Raw genomic sequence first — 18,333 nt, forward strand, 5'->3', positions numbered from 1 at the left:
TGTAGCCCGGGGCCTTATCTGACTGGTAATGCCCCCCTGCAAGGGTTAGGCATGTTACTGGGGTAGTAATGATGTATTTTTCTCAAGTTGAGAAACGGCGTGTTAGCCGTCCTAATTCAGAAGTAGGACAGAGTTACTGAGTTACTCAAATTGAATAGGTCTCTCCATGCTTAGGTCAAGAGAAGGTCAAGAGTTAGTCATTGTAACTTGTTTGTGAATCCAATAGCCTTCGCCAGGTTTAACTCAAGAGAAGGTCAAGAGTTAGTCATTGTAACTTGTTTGTGAATCGAATAGCCTTCAAGAGTTTAAATCAAGAGTAAGTCAGAGGGGCTCATAGTAACTTCTTTGTGAATCGAATGGCCTTCTCCAGGTTTAAATCAAGAGTAAGTCAGAGTTACTCCCAGTAACTACTTTGTGAATTGACAAGCCTCTCCAGGCTTAAGTCACGAGTAAGTCACGGTTGCTCATAGTAATTTTTCTGTGCATCGGCCCCTTAGTAAGTCTGCTTAGCTGGCTCCAGAGATCTGCTCAGGACCCCTGCCCCCAGTGAGCTATTCTGAATGTCTGCGTCAATGCCCACCGCTTCTATTTAACAGAGACGTATTGCCCCCCCCCCCCAAAACAGAAACAAAAAAATGTATAGCGCATAATTTAACATGTGAATTCAATATACATGACGCAGAGTACATGATACAAATCAGAGCTTCAAGCATAAAAGCAGCAAACACTGGAAAAAAACTTGAGAAAACATTATTTTATTTGAAAAATGCAATAATTATGTAATGACACAAAAGTTGTAGAAAATATACTTTATTTTCAAGCATTTGACAAATACATTTTGAACCCGATATATCATCGCTCCCTGCACTCACTGCACTGTGTGCATTAACCAGCCCAACCTTTATTGAAAAAGCGCCACACCTGTGACTCTAGCCTGATAAATCACACTTAAAAAGATAGACCGGCTTATCAGAAGCAGGTAAACACCGGTGGGAGCTGCCTCACATGAAATAGGGCTTTGCACAGGCAAATCAGCTGTGAACCAGAGCCTTCTCACAAAACAAGAACAGAACTGCTAAACTCAGAGGAAAAACACGTCTTTGTTAGAAAATATATCAGTGAGAAAGGAAAGTTCACAGTGATTTCCTCTGGGTGAATTTAGGAGCTGTTGGGAGACCGCCAGCCCTTGAGCACTGTACATTCACAAGGATTTGCACCAGGGCGCACGTGCACATTCTGGAAGCAGACTCGGTATTCACCTCGGCAAATGTTTGGCAATTCCAGTTGCGCACACGCGTCTCCAGGCTCTGCTCCAGTGCAAATATGTATTCACATGTTCAACTTCGGCAGTTGCTACTCCAAAAAACACTGGGCAACTTATCTAGCTGTGTGAGGAAATCACGGGCAGGGCCAGAGTGGATGAAAAAGTAAAAAGAGGCCGGGGAGATAGCTCAGTGAGATAGGCGCTCGCCGCTGAGATCTGTGTCCAACTCGCAGTCAAGGCTATGAAACGCCGACAGCAATGACTCAGCCTTTCGTCTTTCAGAAACCTTGCGAGATGGCAGCACTTGTTATTCATAGTGCTATGAGTGTTAGCGCTTTGAATGTTAGCGCTACGAACGAAAGCGCTACCCAATAACATGAACCGTAGTAGGTCGCACAAGTACAACTCCCACGAGGCAGACATTTCTTTCATACAAGGCCAGAAATGGAAAACTGGTCTTATCATCTCTGATCTATATTTTCCGGTGGTCATACAGTGCTTGGGGGGTCTGCCTAATGGTTTAGACTACAACTCCCATGATCCCTCATCATTGAATATGCTGGCAAAGGCTGCTGAGAGTTGTAGTCTAAAACATCTGGAGAGCTGAAAGGTTGCTGGCTCCAGCTGTCCCCTGGATGTGTAACCTTTATAAAAGCCCTGCGTGGCGCAGGGTGTGTTGTGTGGAGTTTGGGAGCGGGCTGTGGTGATTATTAGACAGCACTACAGCAGGTCCCCTTTGCAGTCAGAAAGCAACAGGCGGCCCATTCATTGGAAGCAGAGCGAGCAGCTGTGGAAAAACACAGGCATTCCAGACATATTACTGGGATGAGGAGGGGCTGACGCCGAGGAAAGAACCAGAAAGTGCAGAGGCAAAAAAACAGAAAGTTCAACAGCAAGAACTGGGGCAGGCGGCGCTGCTAAGGGAGGGGAACTCGTGAAGAGGCGGCTGGCTGTCCTGCCTGTGCCCCACCCCAGCCCATGCCAGGGAGTGGCCAAGGCGGGGTGATGGGGAGGGAGATGGCGGGTGGAGCTGCGCTGCTGCACTGTGTGTCACTGTGTGTGTGACTCACACGAGACTTCAGAGAGAACACACACAAGCCCCACCGCGCCTCAGTTCCCTTTACTCCTGGTTCCTGCCATGAAGCCAGCGTCAGGACCAGCGCTGGGAGCTGCCATCCACTGAGGTGCCCCCCCACCCCCCGGAGGGACGTGCCCTGCGCCTGCTGCTGCCGCCACCACCAACCACCTGTGAACTGCAGAGAGTCTCGTGCCCGGTAAACCATCATCTGTGCCATGTCTAAGGGGTATCTAGTGGGGTAGAGGGGGGTATAGTACCCGAACACTGCACTAATCCGGAGGCCCTTTCTGCCCCCCCAGCGTTTGATAACAGTAGGACAGCAGTGTGTGAAGTGTGCTTTCATCAGCACCCAATTGCAGCGCCCTGAGGCGGCTTCTCGGCGTCACGCCCTGTTGATCACCAAAAAGTCGTGGGAAGGTATGTCTTTATAGTTGCTTAAAAGGGACCCTCTGTGAAACGTATTCACCTCGAGGCGCTATCCTTAAAGATTAGGGGCTACCGCACACAGTGCAGTTTAAGCGCTGCACACGCTGTTATATGTATTCTTGCAGTCACGCGTAGGAAGGCTTCTCCGATCAGGAACTGGGACTATTTGGGACTTTTTTCAGATGCGAAGGAAAACGTAGCGCGGAGAGACGCAACCTGGGACTTCACGCCGCTAGCAGTGCCCCACTTGTGTTGCATAGCGTACTGCACGCTTGGGTTCCATGTGTTAATATCCCTGCAAAAACATCGCCATACAAAAATATCGCCATATTTTCGCAGCGATTTTAAGGCATGGAACGTACAGGGGACACTCCCGCAACCCCTGCATTATTTTTAAAGGAGCGGGGGACACCCCTGCAACCCTTGCTCCCAAAACCCCTAAAAATGATCCCCCACAAAAATATCACCTATGGGTGTTGCAGACGACCATATATAGGGCGATATTTTTGGTGGGGATAATGTGTAGTGATACCGCACGCTTGGTGCCCGGAGAGAAAGATTCTGTACCTAAAGCTGAGTGATATGATATGGCATTTGTGACCAGACACACTCAACATGCCAGTGCTCTCCTTGCCACTTGTATAACCTATGTAAAGCAAACGGTAGACACGATGATCACTCTGTAACACTCTCTGTCTACTCTCTATTGTACTGTAACTAAGCAATTTCCTTGAAACAGCGCCCCGATGCCTCTGGGCTGCGAGGCGCTTTACAAATGCAAAAATAAATACAAATACAAATGTATAACGTGGCTGAAAGGGCACGCTGGCACCGTAGAGATGGGCTCTGGAAAGGCCAGTAAATCGAAAGTAACATGGAGGCGGCCGGTACTGGCCCAGTCACTCAACCAGCCCAGTGACTGGTTGAATGACTTTGGTTGCAGTGTCGGTGACCTTTCCAGTGTTATGAAAGATGTGCTGCTTTGATTGGTGGTTGACAACTAACTCTCAATGTCCGCCCAACACCCACACACCCGCATGCCAGTATCCAGGCTACAAGCATCACAGAAATCAAACAGTCGCTAAACTCCCCAACTTTACCGCCCACCCTTACCACCGCCAACCGAAGCTCAGGTGCCACGCTCTAACTTGCTTTACAGCAACACCAAACACGGATGCCGCACACCACCCACACCCGCATGCAGGAAACGATTAGGCCAGCCTGCCTTGCACTGCCTATCCAATAGGAACCTCTGCACTGCCACCGCTGCCCCCTTCCCCCATTCACCCACACATAACCCGTTTTACTTTCATGACCCAAAGTGCCAGAGGTCAAGTGATCGGCCAAAGTTTCACGGATTGCAGGACCCAGAAGCATGATATATAGTGTGCTAAAGAATATTAGACTGGCGTTTATTCTGATCTACCTCTCCTCGTGGGACACTTATCTCCTCCTTTGGGGTCTCATACTAACTCTTTGCAGACATGACCCAAAACATCTTCTCTTTTCCTGAACTCTCCTCGGGTCTCTCTATCAACATTTCCAACTGTCTCTCTACCATTAAATATTGGATGCCTTCACACTCTCGGATGTTAAGCGCTACCACAACAGAGGTGCTCTTCTTCGCTGCCAAAAGCTCTCTCTCATCTGCTTATCCAGTTCCCACCTGCCACTCTCCCCTACTCTTCTTATGCTCGAAACCATGGCGTCACCTATGACCCTTCTGACACCTTCTCTACTTGCATCTCCAAAACTGGAACAGCAGCTCGCCTCAAGCTCCTAAATATTAGGAAAATCAGGCACCTCCTTCCTTTCAACACCGCCGATCATCTCTTAATGACTATCGTCTTCTCTAAACCTGTAATTGTAAGTGTTTATTTGTGTAGCGCTTATACACAAGTGAAGTACTTGAAAGAGCTTCAAGGCAGGAAGGGAGTAAGGGAATACGGTGGTCATTCTTAGGCCGGGAGGTTTCCGAATGATCTAACAAAAAAGTAACTAGCGTACTAGGCCTGACGGCATTTTTCCTGGTGCAAGTGCATGAAGTGTTTCAGGCGCAACCAGATTAGGGAGGGGAGACAAAGGGGGGACAAACAGAACTTACTAGGCCTAGTAAATTCAGGTCATGAAAGTGAACAGACAGAAGTGCAAGGGAGGGGGAGGGGGATCAATTGCACCCAGTCCAGCAAGGCCAAGGGTTTGTAAGTGCAGAGAGCTTACGCCTCTCATGGAGCGTATGCTGAAAGTGCAATAGTGCAGAGCACAGTGCAGCGGACCGGAGGCAAGTGCAAAGGCTGGCGGGGGAGCCTGGGACATGTGTGGCTCTGGAGGTGAACCAGGCGACCAGTCAGCAAAAGCAGAACAGAGTTAGGGGACAGATGGAGGAGTGAGGGGGAGCGAAAGAGAGAGGAGGTTAGCAAGGGGGAGAAGTATATAAACAGAACTACTGTACCAGAATCCTCTTTGGTCTCCCAACTATGCTTTCTGTCCTCTCGACAAGATAATTACCTTTGCTACCAGGATTCTCTTTGAAATCCCTCACTTCACACCTATTTCCGTGTACTGTCGCCAGGCTGGAGGGCTGACGATGCAAAACAGGGCCAGATTTAAAGTTCTTTTCCAGGTTCACACATCTATTCATGGTAAGGCACCACCACATCTATCCTCCTCTATTCAACTTAACAAGCTCTTCTCATAATCTTTATTCTATCTCCTCGACTACCCGTGTGACACCTCACCCTCCCTCCATGTGCTTCCTCTCGCTGCTCCACTTGAATGGAATTCTCTTCCTCTGCAAATCCGAGAAACAGTCCACACTGATTTGCTCCAAACCAAACTAAAACCCTATCTCTTCACCTCTGAGTTACACTCTTAAGCTACTTCTCATCTGCCTTGAAGCTAACATTTTGTCCCTTGCCTCTAACCTGCCCCTGTCCCTCACTTCCTCTGCCTCCACTCGAGCACTTCAGCCATCATGGTCACATCCCTAACAGAGCTGCCCTTACCACCTACCTGCACTTAAAAATGTCTAACGTTGCTTGTCCTTAATCTATGTAAGTCCACTTATGTATTGTCCCTGGTGACTGTCCCATTTACTCCCCACCACAACCTGCTCAGAATGTCCCTCAAACTCACCCCACTGTAAAAATCTCAAGGCTTCCCGTAAAATCTGATATCTTATCTGTTGTACGTTCTTTTGTAATTAAAAGAGCATTGTTCTTCCCTGTATATAAATATCAATAACTACAATATTTGTATATTGTGACAAATCAAGGGAATTAGTCCCTTCTCCCTAAGGGGGAGGAGCCCCCCCCAGTGAGGTTAGGGAAGTGAGCCCGTCCCGCAACACCCTCGATAGTGGTTGAGACAAGTGGGACCTCACAGGGAGAGACTCCCCCTTTGGGGACAAGGACTCCTGTTTCTGTGAGGCGCTCCCTTCATCAGTAAACATAATGGCATACATGAGACTACCAAATCTTGTCAAGTTTCAAGACTGGGCCGAAGAAGAGGCTGAGGAAGGCTACTCTTTAGGAGAAAAAGAAAATGTCTCTTTACGGAAAAGTAACAAATCCACTGAGACGAGTGCTACTCGTCATGTAGCAAACGAGAACAAGGACGAAGTGAGAAAGAGAGCAGTGAGTCTCCACACAGGGGAGGTTCCCTGCAGACGTATGCCTAGGAAGAGGCGAAGCAAATATGAGATGCAGAACTTGCAAATTCTAAACTTGCTGGGAAGCAAGAGAACGACTGCTGAACGGTCAGTCTACCCAAGAGCCTCAGAAGAGAGGAATTGATGGTGGCCTGACCCTGAGAGAATCAGGGTGGGCAGCTGGCCCATGCAACAACACCAAGACCATCCAAGGGAAGCCACTACAAGCGAAGCGGCTCCCTGGTGAGATAGCGAGAAAACCAGAAGAAGTGTGAGGACCGTTGGCGAGGGGCACAGAGGAAGCCGGCTCAGAAGTGCAGCGAAGAAATCGAACCACGCCACACCGGTGAGAGTCCTAGGGTCATTTCCTAAGAAGAATGAAGGTAACAGGGGACCAGGGATGCACAGGAAGAATATCAAAGAGTATAATACAGAATGAATAACTCGTCTCAGTACTTAGGGAGTACCAAATAGTACATTTAAGTATTTAACCAAATAGTTGGACAAGTATTCGGCCGAAGCCAAATACGGAGCCCAATAGTTGCAATTTTAAATAAACAAAGTTATGTAGACAAGAAAAACACTTTGTAAATTAAAAACACTATTTAAAATATGCATATACATTCTGTATTGCATTTCTTTTCTTTGTTGTCTACAGAATATATCTGTATAAACCCTGAAAGGAACACATTATCAGAAAATAAACTGTTCAGTAACAGCACAGTTGGTATTTTTGAGCATTAATAGATATTGCTTGTTTGGCAGGGCCCAAGTATTTACAACTAGCCCAGAGTATAGTGTGCATGTATGCAATCACTCTGAGGGGAGATTGGGATGAGAGAGATAAACCATGAAATATATTCTTATCCAGGAAAGAAAGGAACATGTGAGACACCCAAACTAAAAGCGTGTGAGATAAGAAGGAGAGACTATCAGGTGTTAAAGGCCCATCTGGCCTATACAACAAAACAAGGTAAACAAAGCAAAGACTTGCCTAACGTGGAACGCAAATTCTTTAATGTGAGAAGAGAACTATCTGAACTGATGAAGAGGTTTGGCAAAGAAGAGAACATATACCAAGAAGACAGGTGCTGGAAGCACAGAGCAGGAGAAGGGAGTCATTCTCCTGGCCTTATGTGGTTACGATCAGTGATGTGGTCGGATAGTAATTTTGGACGGTGGATAGGTTCTTTTTGGACATTGAGGAAAAGACGACTGATGAGCACCTTAGTTATTCTTTAGGTAGGGAACTGCCCATAGCCATAGGAATAGCTAGTTTTTTTTTACTTTTATTTAATACCCCTTACTTGAAAATGTCCTCAAAGAGTCTGTGTCCTTCTTCTTACCCGTCACAATAGACATAAACAACCCCATGGAGAATGATTTTTTTAAACATTTCCCTTTAAAGTTATTGTATTCATGCTTTGAATAAGCATTTTATCTTAAAATCAAATCTGGCTTAATTTGTACTTCCCATGATTACAGCCTCATTAACCAAGGCTCTACTTAACTGTTCAGAGAGTGACTGTGTGTTCCAGGAGAAGGCGTCTGCGTGACACGTGAGAGGAGACCGCAGCAGCACACATTGCTCCGCTCTGAGTACAGAGCGCTTAAAGGACACGACAATGTCAGGCAAGCGTGTAGGCTGCCACCAGCAGGGGGCGCTGGACTGACCCACAAGCAGGGCATCTGGCCCCACTTCTAGGGGAGGGTTTCCAAGTGTCGCGCTGCCTGAGGAAGGGGAGGTCCTTGCAACGGCCTTGCCGCCATGCAGCAGGAGTGGGCGTCGCCGCACCGCTCCCGTCCCCGGCTGTCTCCACTCTTATAACTAACTCAGCATGCCCTGCAGTCCTCTGCTCTCCAGCGGGACATACACGCCCCAAATCCCATGCCAATGTAAGTGCATGTGAACCAAAGCCTGTTCCTCATACACTCCACTAGGTGGGAGTTGCCTAAAGGTGTAATTCTGTCATCCTTAAAATACATTCGTGGGGAGGAAGGATAGCTCAGGGGCAACATGTTCGCCTTGGAGGCAAGACAACGCAACGCAACACAGGTTCTAATCCCGATCCCACACTTAGAAACCACTCGCAGGTATATAGCGCACTGTAAAAGAACAATTATGATTATACTTGTTGGGTCGCTACATGGGTGGTATTGCTTCCACAACTTGTCACTCCACTAACCCATACTGGCCTGATGCCGTATGATGGAGTAACTCATGTATACCCCCTCCAGTTACATACAACCACACAAGGGGCCCGAATTATGGTATACTTTGCACTGCTGAAAAGTGACTTTGCACTGCCGACACAAACCCTGATTCATGGAACTGTGCAAAGTGTATTTTGTACTGCAACAATGACTTTGTACTCATTTGCACTGACCTTGCACTGACTTTGCACGGTTCCATGAATCAGGGTTTCTGTCGCCAGTACAAAGTTACTTTTCAGCAGTGCAAAGTCACTTTGAACCGTGTAAAACATCCCATGAATCGGGACCCAAGTATATAAAGTACGTTTTTTAATTTTTTTTTTAAAAAAAGGGGATTTACTTTGTGTTTCAGTTTGTTCTCTTGATATATTAGATTTTCATTTCGTGTGTGTTGGGTCTTTGAGACCGGTTGCACTCACTGCATTGCGAATCATTCAAGTATTCACACTAGCTAGGAAGATGTGTCACAGACAATGGAGTAAATGCAATACCTAGCACTGAGTGCCAGTAGGTCACTGCATTTAAGGTTACCAGAAGACTCCGCCAGGGACACTATGATCCAATGGAGGCCTTTCATTTCTCTACTAATTGCATTCTGGGGTGTGTAGACTTTAGTCATTTCAAGAGAATGAAACAAACGTTAATAAAAACAAAATTAAAAGCAAAACTGGGACTATAGTAAACTGTTCCCAGTGACAACGACTCATCTGGTTACCATACAACATTTTAGATAAATCTAGGATTTCATTCTGACATCAGAGTTTGAGATCCCTGTAAACTACTGTCAGACAGTCACAGAACCAAGAGATAGTGTGTGATAGTCACCTGCTTGAAGTCCTTGTTTGACACATGCAAATATTTGGGGATTATGCAAATAAGTAAGGTAAGCTGCCCACTCCACACTCCTCTCCCCCGTGCATATAATGTGATGGGGCGGGTCCTGGGGAAATGAGGGTGGAGCTTGCCCCTCAGGCAATAACCTGTCTACCAGACAGACCCAACCCCAGATTAGAACAATTCCAATTCTGGGTTTTCATCTTAACTTGAAACAAGGATTTATTTTCCGTTCATATAAAATGTTTTTTTTTCTATTTCCAGCTTTGTTGTGAGGTAAACACTTAGTCAGGAATACTAATTTGGTTTCAAAGGATAAGCCTTGTCTCTGACTGAATGGATAAACTGAGCATGTCATTGACATATGGCCATTCTTCATGTTCTGTTTTGTTCCTTCCCTCCCTCTTCCCCCCACCTTTTTGTTTTTCTTTGATTTGAGATAATTCATGTCTATTTTTAAGAATGTGTAATTGTTATGCCTTTGTTAATTTAACACCCCCCTCCATGTTGGGCCTCACTGTGTATACATTCATTTAATTTTTTCTGTGTTTTATATGATGGTATTTTCAAATAATATTTTGACTGTTGATAAACCTGGGGCTGACAAGGTGTCTTTTGTTCTATATGATTGAATGTAGTAGTAATAACCTCTGTGGTGAAACAGGATTGAACCAGGTAATTGCTTTAAATAATTAAAACCTAATAGGGCCAATCCACGATGCACCAGTGCCCCTCCTTTTGTTGATATCAGGTACTCTAGCCCCAGACAGTTGCGTCTCCCAAGGGGCAGACGATTGCCACTGGATAGTGGCCCCTTTGTTTACATAACCTGTCTACGCCATTTCCAGGCTGTGCAGCCGAAGTATAGAACATTCAGAACTGACAATATGACCCCTCAGGGCACCCTCTACTACTCCCCCACAACCTCTGCATCTCTTCACTTTGCACCCCCTGTACCTCTCAGGGTGTTTTTATCCCCATCCTTGTCAACACTCCCAAAGCATTTGTACACTCAGGCGCTCTGTAAACTCACAACGGTGGGTCTTTAGCCAGCAAGGCTGTGTGTTTCACCCGTACCTGTTGCTATGTGAAGCACTCCACTGCCCCCAACGTCAGGTCCATGATATAGAAATACCCCCAATAAAGTACATTAAAAAATAAAATCGATTGATTAATTTATCTATCATGTATCTACCTGTCTTCCTATCTATCCTTCTGTCCATCCATCCCCCCTTCATAGCTTACACCACGGCCCTGATTCATGGAATTATTTGCGTGTAAAACAGGGATTTGCGTGCCATTCTGCTCGCAACTCCCCATTTGCCAAAAAGGGATTTGCGGGCAGAATGGCAGGCCTTATAACAGAAAGAGCATTCGGTCTGTACTTGTAAGACAATGACTACCAGCGGGCGCCTTTACCATTCAATTTCTTTTGGATTGTGTCTTTAAAAACAGTAATAAAACTCGTACACTGCTTGCACCTCGGTTTTACGCCCTACTTTTACACTCCAGGCACTGACAAAATGACCCTCTTTAATGGGAATGGGCCCTTAGTTGAGACTTAAAAATTATGAAAGTATAATATTTCAAACGTTGGCCTGATCTGCCGGAACAAGCCCAGATAAAATAAATACATCTTCTGTTGCGAAGACCCATGTCCTTGGACAAGGTTTATAATGTCAGGCCGGTATTGACAAGCAACCCTGGCTACACCACTGGGGGCCCCTGCCCTAGGATCTCCTGTATCTCTCTCTCTTCTCATATCATTGGACCAATCTGCCGCGTTCGACCTGATCGAACACTCTATTCTGACTTCCAGATTGGAGGGGGTAGCCAATTTTCCCCCCATGGCCGTTTCCTGGATTGTCTCTTTTCTAGAGCATACATGTAGTAGAGTCTGTTCGGAGGTCGCTGAGGCCGCTCCAATTCATGTTCTCTATGGCGTCCCACAGAGGGCCAGTACCTCTCCATGTGTGTACAACTTATTCATGACTCCTTTCTTCTTTATGCTAGAATCAGATCGAGTCATGTTTTCGAACTACGCTGACGACACGCAATGTGTGTTCCCTCTCTCGGGCTGTCATGCGCAGGATGAATTGGAAATAAGTGGGTGCTTGAAAACTACCTTGCTCTAAAAAAGGGGAAGACTGAACTGATGATAGTAGGTAGCTTAGCTTCCCTAGGTAAGCTGGACCAGGCTTATAGCTTTTTCATGCTAGGGGATAACCTCATCACCCCTCTCCCTAAAACAAAGATTTTGGGCGTGATCCTCGACCAGACACTCTCCATGAGACCCCACGTAACTAGCGTGGTCTATGCCTCGGTCTATTGCGTCAAACTGCTCTTGCATCTTATCACTCAAGCAAGTGCGGAAACGATTGGCAGAGCTATAATAGGGGCTAAGATCGATTATTGTTGTAGCCTTTTGTCTGGTCTATGCAAGTGGGATGTTCACAGACTCCGGATGGTTCAAAACTAGTCATTTAGAGTCGTGATGGGCCTATCCCACCAAGATCATGTCTCGGAGGCTAGGTGTTCCCTTCACTGGCTACCAATAGAGGCTCGGGTCAAGTTCGGTATTGGTCATCACCTTTAAGTGTAGACTGGGCCAATTGCCACCCTACCTGCAGGTTCAGGTCATTGACAAAGTTAATGGTAGAGCTTTGAGGTCTTGTACTCAGAATTATTTACTCTTTCCCCGGTGCAGAACATCGAAAGCAAAGAATGGTGCATTCTTTTTGATAGCTCCTAAGTTCTGGAAGCAGCTACCGGTGACAATGAAAAGCCAAAGCTCTTGGCAAGTGTTTAAGAAAGACCTGGAAACGCTGCTATTCTCCTAATCTTGCTGTGGATTCGCACCCCTGGCTCTGCTCTAGACTTCAGGCATCGTAGTCTATCCTTATGTGTCTCCTTTGTGTTGTCTGTCAAACAGTATACGCCTTCATGCCTCAGGGTCCACAGTGCGCAGGCCCCCCCTGGCTAGCCATCCTGCCTAGACCACTGGGGGCCCCTGCCCTAGGCCCTCGTGTATGATGTGCAGGCCTGCCCTGGCTAGCAATCCTGCCTAGACCACTGGGGGCCCCTGCCCTAGGCCCTCGTGTATGATGCGCAGGCCCGCCCTGGCTAGCCATCCTGCCTAGACCACTGGGGGCCCCTGCCCTAGGCCCTCGTGTTTGAGGTGCAAGCCCGCCCTGGCTAGCCATCCTGCCTTCACTACTGGGGGCCCCTGCCCTAGGCCCTCGTGTATGATGTGCAGGCCCGCCCTGGCTAGCCATCCTGCCTAGACCACTGGGGGCCCCTGCCCTAGGCCCTCGTGTATGATGCGCAGGCCTGCCCTGGCTAGCAATCCTGCCTAGACCACTGGGGGCCCCTGCCCTAGGCCTTCGTGTATGATGTGCAGGCCCGCCCTGGCTAGCAATCCTGCCTAGACCACTGGGGGCCCCTGCCCTAGGCCCTCGTGTATGATGCGCAGGCCCGCCCTGGCTAGCCATCCTGCCTAGACCACTGGGGGACCCTGCCCTAGGCCCTCGTGTATGATGCGCAGGCCCGCCCTGGCTAGCCATCCTGCCTAGACCACTGGGGGCCCCTGCCCTAGGCCTTCGTGTATGATGTGCAGGCCCGCCCTGGCTAGCCATCCTGCCTAGACCACTGGGGGACCCTGCCCTAGGCCCTCGTGTATGATGTGCAGGCCCGCCCTGGCTAGCCATCCTGCCTAGACAACTGGGGGCCCCTGCCCTAGACCCGCGTCTAGGAGACGCAGTCCCGCCCTGGCTAGCCATCCTGCCTAGACCACTGGGGGCCCCTGCCCTAGGCCTTCGTGTATGATGCGCAGGCCCGCCCTGGCTAGCAATCATGCCTAGACCACTGGGGGCCCCTGCCCTAGGCCCTCGTGTATGATGTGCAGGCCCGCCCTGGCTAGCCATCCTGCCTAGACCACTGGGGGCCCCTGCCCTAGGCCCTCGTGTATGATGTGCAGGCCCGCCCTGGCTAGCAATCCTGCCTAGACCACTGGGGGCCCCTGCCCTAGGCCCTCGTGTATGATGTGCAGGCCCGCCCTGGCTAGCCATCCTGCCTAGACCACTGGGGGCCCCTGCCCTAGGCCCTCATGTAGGATGCCCAGGCCCGCCCTGGCAAGCACTCCCGCCTGCACCACTGGGGGCCCCTGCCCTAGGCCTTCGTGTATGATGTGCAGGCCCGCCCTGGCTAGCAATCCTGCCTAGACCACTGGGGGCCCCTGCCCTAGGCCTTCGTGTATGATGTGCAGGCCCGCCCTGGCTAGCAATCCTGCCTAGACCACTGGGGGCCCCTGCCCTAGGCCCTCATGTAGGATGCCCAGGCCCGCCCTGGCAAGCACTCCCGCCTGCACCACTGGGGGCCCCTGCCCTAGGCCCTCGTGTATGATGTGCAGGCCCGCCCTGGCAAGCACTCCCGCCTGCACCACTGGGGGCCCCTGCCCTAGGCCCTCGTGTATGATGTGCAGGCCCGCCCTGGCTAGCCATCCTGCCTAGACCATTGGGGGCCCCTGCCCTAGGCCCTCGTGTATGATGCGCAGGCCCGCCCTGGCTAGCAATCCTGCCTAGACCACTGGGGGCCCCTGCCCTAGGCCCTCGTGTATGATGCGCAGGCCCGCCCTGGCTAGCAATCCTGCCTAGACCACTGGGGGCCCCTGCCCTAGGCCTTCGTGTATGATGTGCAGGCCCGCCCTGGCTAGCAATCCTGCCTAGACCACTGGGGGCCCCTGCCCTAGGCCCTCGTGTATGATGCGCAGGCCCGCCCTGGCTAGCAATCCTGCCTAGACCACTGGGGGCCCCTGCCCTAGGCCTTCGTGTATTATGTGCAGGCCCGCCCTGGCTAGCAATCCTGCCTAGACCACTGAGGGCCCCTGCCCTAGGCCCTCGTGTATGATGCGCAGGCCCGCCCTGGCTAGCCATCCTGCCTAGACCACTGGGGGCCCCTGCCCTAGGCCTTCGTGTATGATGTGCAGGCCCGCCCTGGCTAGCCATCCTGCCTAGACCACTGGGGGCCCCTGCCCTAGGCCCTCGTGTATGATGCGCAGGCCCGCCCTGGCTAGCCATCCTGCCTAGACCACTGGGGGCCCCTGCCCTAGGCCATCGTGTATGATGCGCAGGCCCGCCCTGGCTAGCAATCCTGCCTAGACCACTGGGGGACCCTGCCCTAGACCCGCGTCTAGGAGACGCAGGCCCGCCCTGGCAAGCACTGCCAGGAAGGTGCGTCTGAGCTGAACTGCGGGTGCTGGGCGTGCGTCTGGCGAGGTGGCGGTTTCCTCTTAAGCAGCCCCAGGTTTTGCTCGTTGACGGAGTTTTGAAGCGGAATCTTAAATCAGATTAAAGCACACGTGAGGAGGTGGGGACTGTCTTTGCTGGAGGCCACCCTTATTTGGTGGAAATTGTAACTCAATTGTGGCCCAGTGCTCTGACCTCGCATCCATGACTCATCCCCAGCAGGCGCACGTCCTGCAGGAGTCCCAGGACTAGTCGGATGTCGCTGCATGACCCGTTTGTTTACAGGAAATGACGTAATGTGGATGGAGTTTTTTTTTGGGCCAAGTCCTGTCAGCAGAATTTTCAAAATCTCCTCTCTAGACCCATCCGGTGCCCTTTTGTTGGCATATTTCCACTTTAACTGTTTGTTGGGCCCCACGTTACCAAGGCTCGCTCTATTCGGTGCCAATGGGCGCCGCCCCCTCCGGTGCAACACCGCATAGAACACGAGCTCCTGGATGCTTTAAATTGCCTGGGTTTCTATTGCTAAACTCTGCATTTATGTGTCCAGGTGGAAATCCTTTTAACATAGGCAGTCGGGTACTGATTGCCCCCTCCAACATACCCCGCCCGCAATCACTCCGAGGCTTACTTTGTACCAATACCTGGGGCAAGACCAAGTTCTTCTTTTGGTGGCAAAACAATTCCCCAGTTTATTATTCCATATTCACCCCCATAAATTCAAACCACACAATATTAATAACACAGACGATGGGCAGCGCCTTTTCTTGGCTCTTCCTTCCTGCGCGACCCCCTTTTCCCTTTTTATCATTTTATTCCTCTTTCTGTTCTTATTAACTCTTTACCGAGCATCTTAGGGTTTCCCTCCCCGAGCCTCCCTTAGCGCCCCCCCCCCCTGCTCAGGGCGAGCCACTTTGGCAGCCGCCGCTGTTGGGCTGCGGGGAGCGCTGTTATGCTTTCCTTTCCACCAGCGAAGGCTGGAAGCCGACGCCCCAACGGGGGATGTACCTCTTTATCTGAGCTTTCCGCCCCCCAGCCGTGCGAGGTCATCTTAGCCCTCCAACAGGAAGTTAGTTTTGGCACTGCTCGATCGCCTGAGGAACCGCCTGCGACAATACATCAAAACACGTTAGCAAACCTGCACTAGAAGTCGTGTTAGGGTGTGGTGGGTGGGACAAGATGAAACTTCCAGCAGGGGGGGGCAAGCGGCGAAAGCGACCACTCCCCCCGTGCATCCCCTATAGTTGCCGTTGCCCGCCAATCAGGGGATTCAAACAGGGGAGAGGGTTTCCTCCCCTTCCTGTCCCTAAGCCCCTTTCTCCCTACACTTCCTCTTCCTGACCCCGGCTTCCTGCTCCTTCACTTAAGAAGGAGGTGGGGCAAGGGGGGTCTTGGCCCCTCCGCCATGTCAATCCCTGGCATCCTTGCCCCCTTCGGGCCCGCGCCGTTGGCGTTCCAGAGCTGAGGCATGAAGCTGAATGCATGGGCGGTGGCCATGAAGTAGCACCTCTGCGTGCCAAGCGCGGTGTCAGACTCTGTGCCAGGTGTGCCAGGCTCCCGCCAGGCAACTTGTGTTATGAGCGGAAGAAAACATGTCAAGGGCGTGTGCGCGTAAATGCCGGTGACTCACTGTGTCTGATTGCGACCGCACAGTGCTGTGCGCAATCCCTCAACCCAGATATTCCCCTCCAGCACTGAGCCGGTTAACCCTTTACAGCGCTGTGACAGTAGCTGTGATTATATGCAGAGGTTCATTGTCACGTGGACTGAATGAAATGTAGGACATTGAACATCTGACCAACCAATCACAGAATAGCTCTGTCTATGCAGCCTGGATCAGATCCCGAATTTCCAGAATAGGGATCGGGGCAAAACCTGTTTGCTCCATTTAATTTTACACAAAAAGCCAAATTGGTACTACTAAGTACATTTGTCTATTTTTAGTTTCGGCTATTATTTGGCTCTTAAGCTCCACCTTTAAGCTGATACGATTGCATTGGAGTAGAACTAGGGTTCAGATGACATGTGAGGAGGGACACACAGTTTGTGGGAGTTGTTTTGTTAATTGCCCACCTATTGACAGTCCATGGCCATGCTAAACCCTATAGACTTTCCCACCCGCCAGCTGCCCCTCTCTGCTCAAAACACATGCTCCTGGGATCTCTTGGAGCTATCTCTGAGAAGCAGTAACATCAAACGCTGGCCTGCCAGTCTTATTTGCAAGCAGTCTGCTGAGAGTTAATGGCTTGTTTGAGGATGTAAAAGCGTTACTGGTATAATAAAAACATCTTAACCAAGTGTGCCTTCTGCCACTTCAATTATGGCTGTTCCTTGCACTGACGTTCTGTTAAATTGATAAAGCCAACAGTTTTGGCTTGTGAATAGGTATTAGATAGGCATTTGCCAGGCACTGCTATCATATGCCTGGGTAATCAGGCAGTGTTCCAGCTGTTCAGGCTGTTTTCCAGCTGGTGCCATCTTTTGGCCAGATACTGCTATTATGGCAGTGTGTGGTAAATGCCTCTCCCATGCTGACGCCAAAGCCAAACTGTTGGCTCTGCCAAAGCTTGCTTAGCATTGCTGCAAATAGTTTTCTGCGCCGGTTGTGCATAAGCACTGGACACGGGTGAAGTGGAAGCGGGCGGTGATGACGGGTAATGCTGAATCTTTAGTACGGTCCACGGTTTCTTCCTAAGGTTCACTGGTGCTGCCGCATCCCGACAGCTTGGGCACCTCATGTCATGGACGGGGCCACAACAGGGCTCCTGTTGTCTGCAGTCCTTGGCATCCATGCCTCCTGCCCCCTAGTGGCATGCTCCTGCAGCTCAGTGCATGTAGCTGGGCTGCGCTCTCCCTGCTCGCTTAATGCTGTGGCTAGGGGAGTGCATTGTTGGGTTAATGTGCGCGTGCAAACACATTCTCGTTTCCTGTTACCCCCTAGTGCAGGAACCTTTTCCATGCTCCCAACGCCATTTTGAAGATTAGAATTGTGCCGTTTTATTATGATTAACAGGTTTAGAGATTAAGATCTTGTAGGCATCTTGGTTTAAAGGCTGTTGTCCTCATTATGAGTTAGGCATCAAGTGGTAAAATTGATGGTAACTGAATTACTGCCAGTTTTACCACTATGCCAAATTATGTTTTGGTTTTGAGTCGAGTCTTTACCTCCAGCAAAACCCTAGACGTAAATCTTCCCACTCAATGCCGTAAAATTGGCAGAATTGACAGAATTACTGCGGCGGTAGTTCAGCTGCGTTTATTCCACAAAAAAAGCTACATTAGGTCCAATTGACTCAAAGTAAAGCAGGGATTTACACCACCACCACTTGTAATCAGGTGGAAATTCCTCCTGACCAAGTGGCAGTAACGGTAATTCCTCAGGGCTATTGTTGGGAGGATTTACCTCCGAATTTCCACCTGACTCGTAATGAGGCCCTATGTATGGTGTTAATAAAATCGAAGATTTAGTCTGTGGCGATAGCAGCTTTAGGAGCAATATTGTTTTGTTTCCCGCTGTCATCGTATTGCTCTTCTTCATGTGAACTGCACCGATCTCCATTAACCAAAATTTACCATCAGTTTGGACGGTGCTAAGTCAAATAAACTGGGTTATTATCAGAACACC

The 18,333-nt window shown here is 49.7% G+C and overlaps 1 protein-coding gene across 4 annotated transcripts in view; it reads left to right on the plus strand.

Moving 5' to 3' along the window:
- The first annotated feature begins 2,183 nt into the window (after positions 1-2,183).
- The window catches only part of INF2 (inverted formin 2), a 220,202-nt gene continuing 204,052 nt past the window's right edge, over positions 2,184-18,333 (plus strand). For 2 of the 4 annotated variants that reach the window (XM_069638142.1, XM_069638144.1), the window contains exon 1: positions 2,184-2,538. The gene's annotated coding sequence lies outside the window, so the exon portion shown is untranslated. Of the gene's footprint in view, positions 2,539-2,671; positions 2,760-18,333 lie in introns of those variants that run through there. The other 2 variants (XM_069638145.1, XM_069638143.1) reach the window with 2 other exon arrangements.

Source organism: Ambystoma mexicanum, chromosome 14 (assembly GCF_040938575.1).
Source record: "Ambystoma mexicanum isolate Mex_15411 chromosome 14, UKY_AmexF1_1, whole genome shotgun sequence".
NCBI lineage: Eukaryota > Metazoa > Chordata > Amphibia > Caudata > Ambystomatidae > Ambystoma > Ambystoma mexicanum.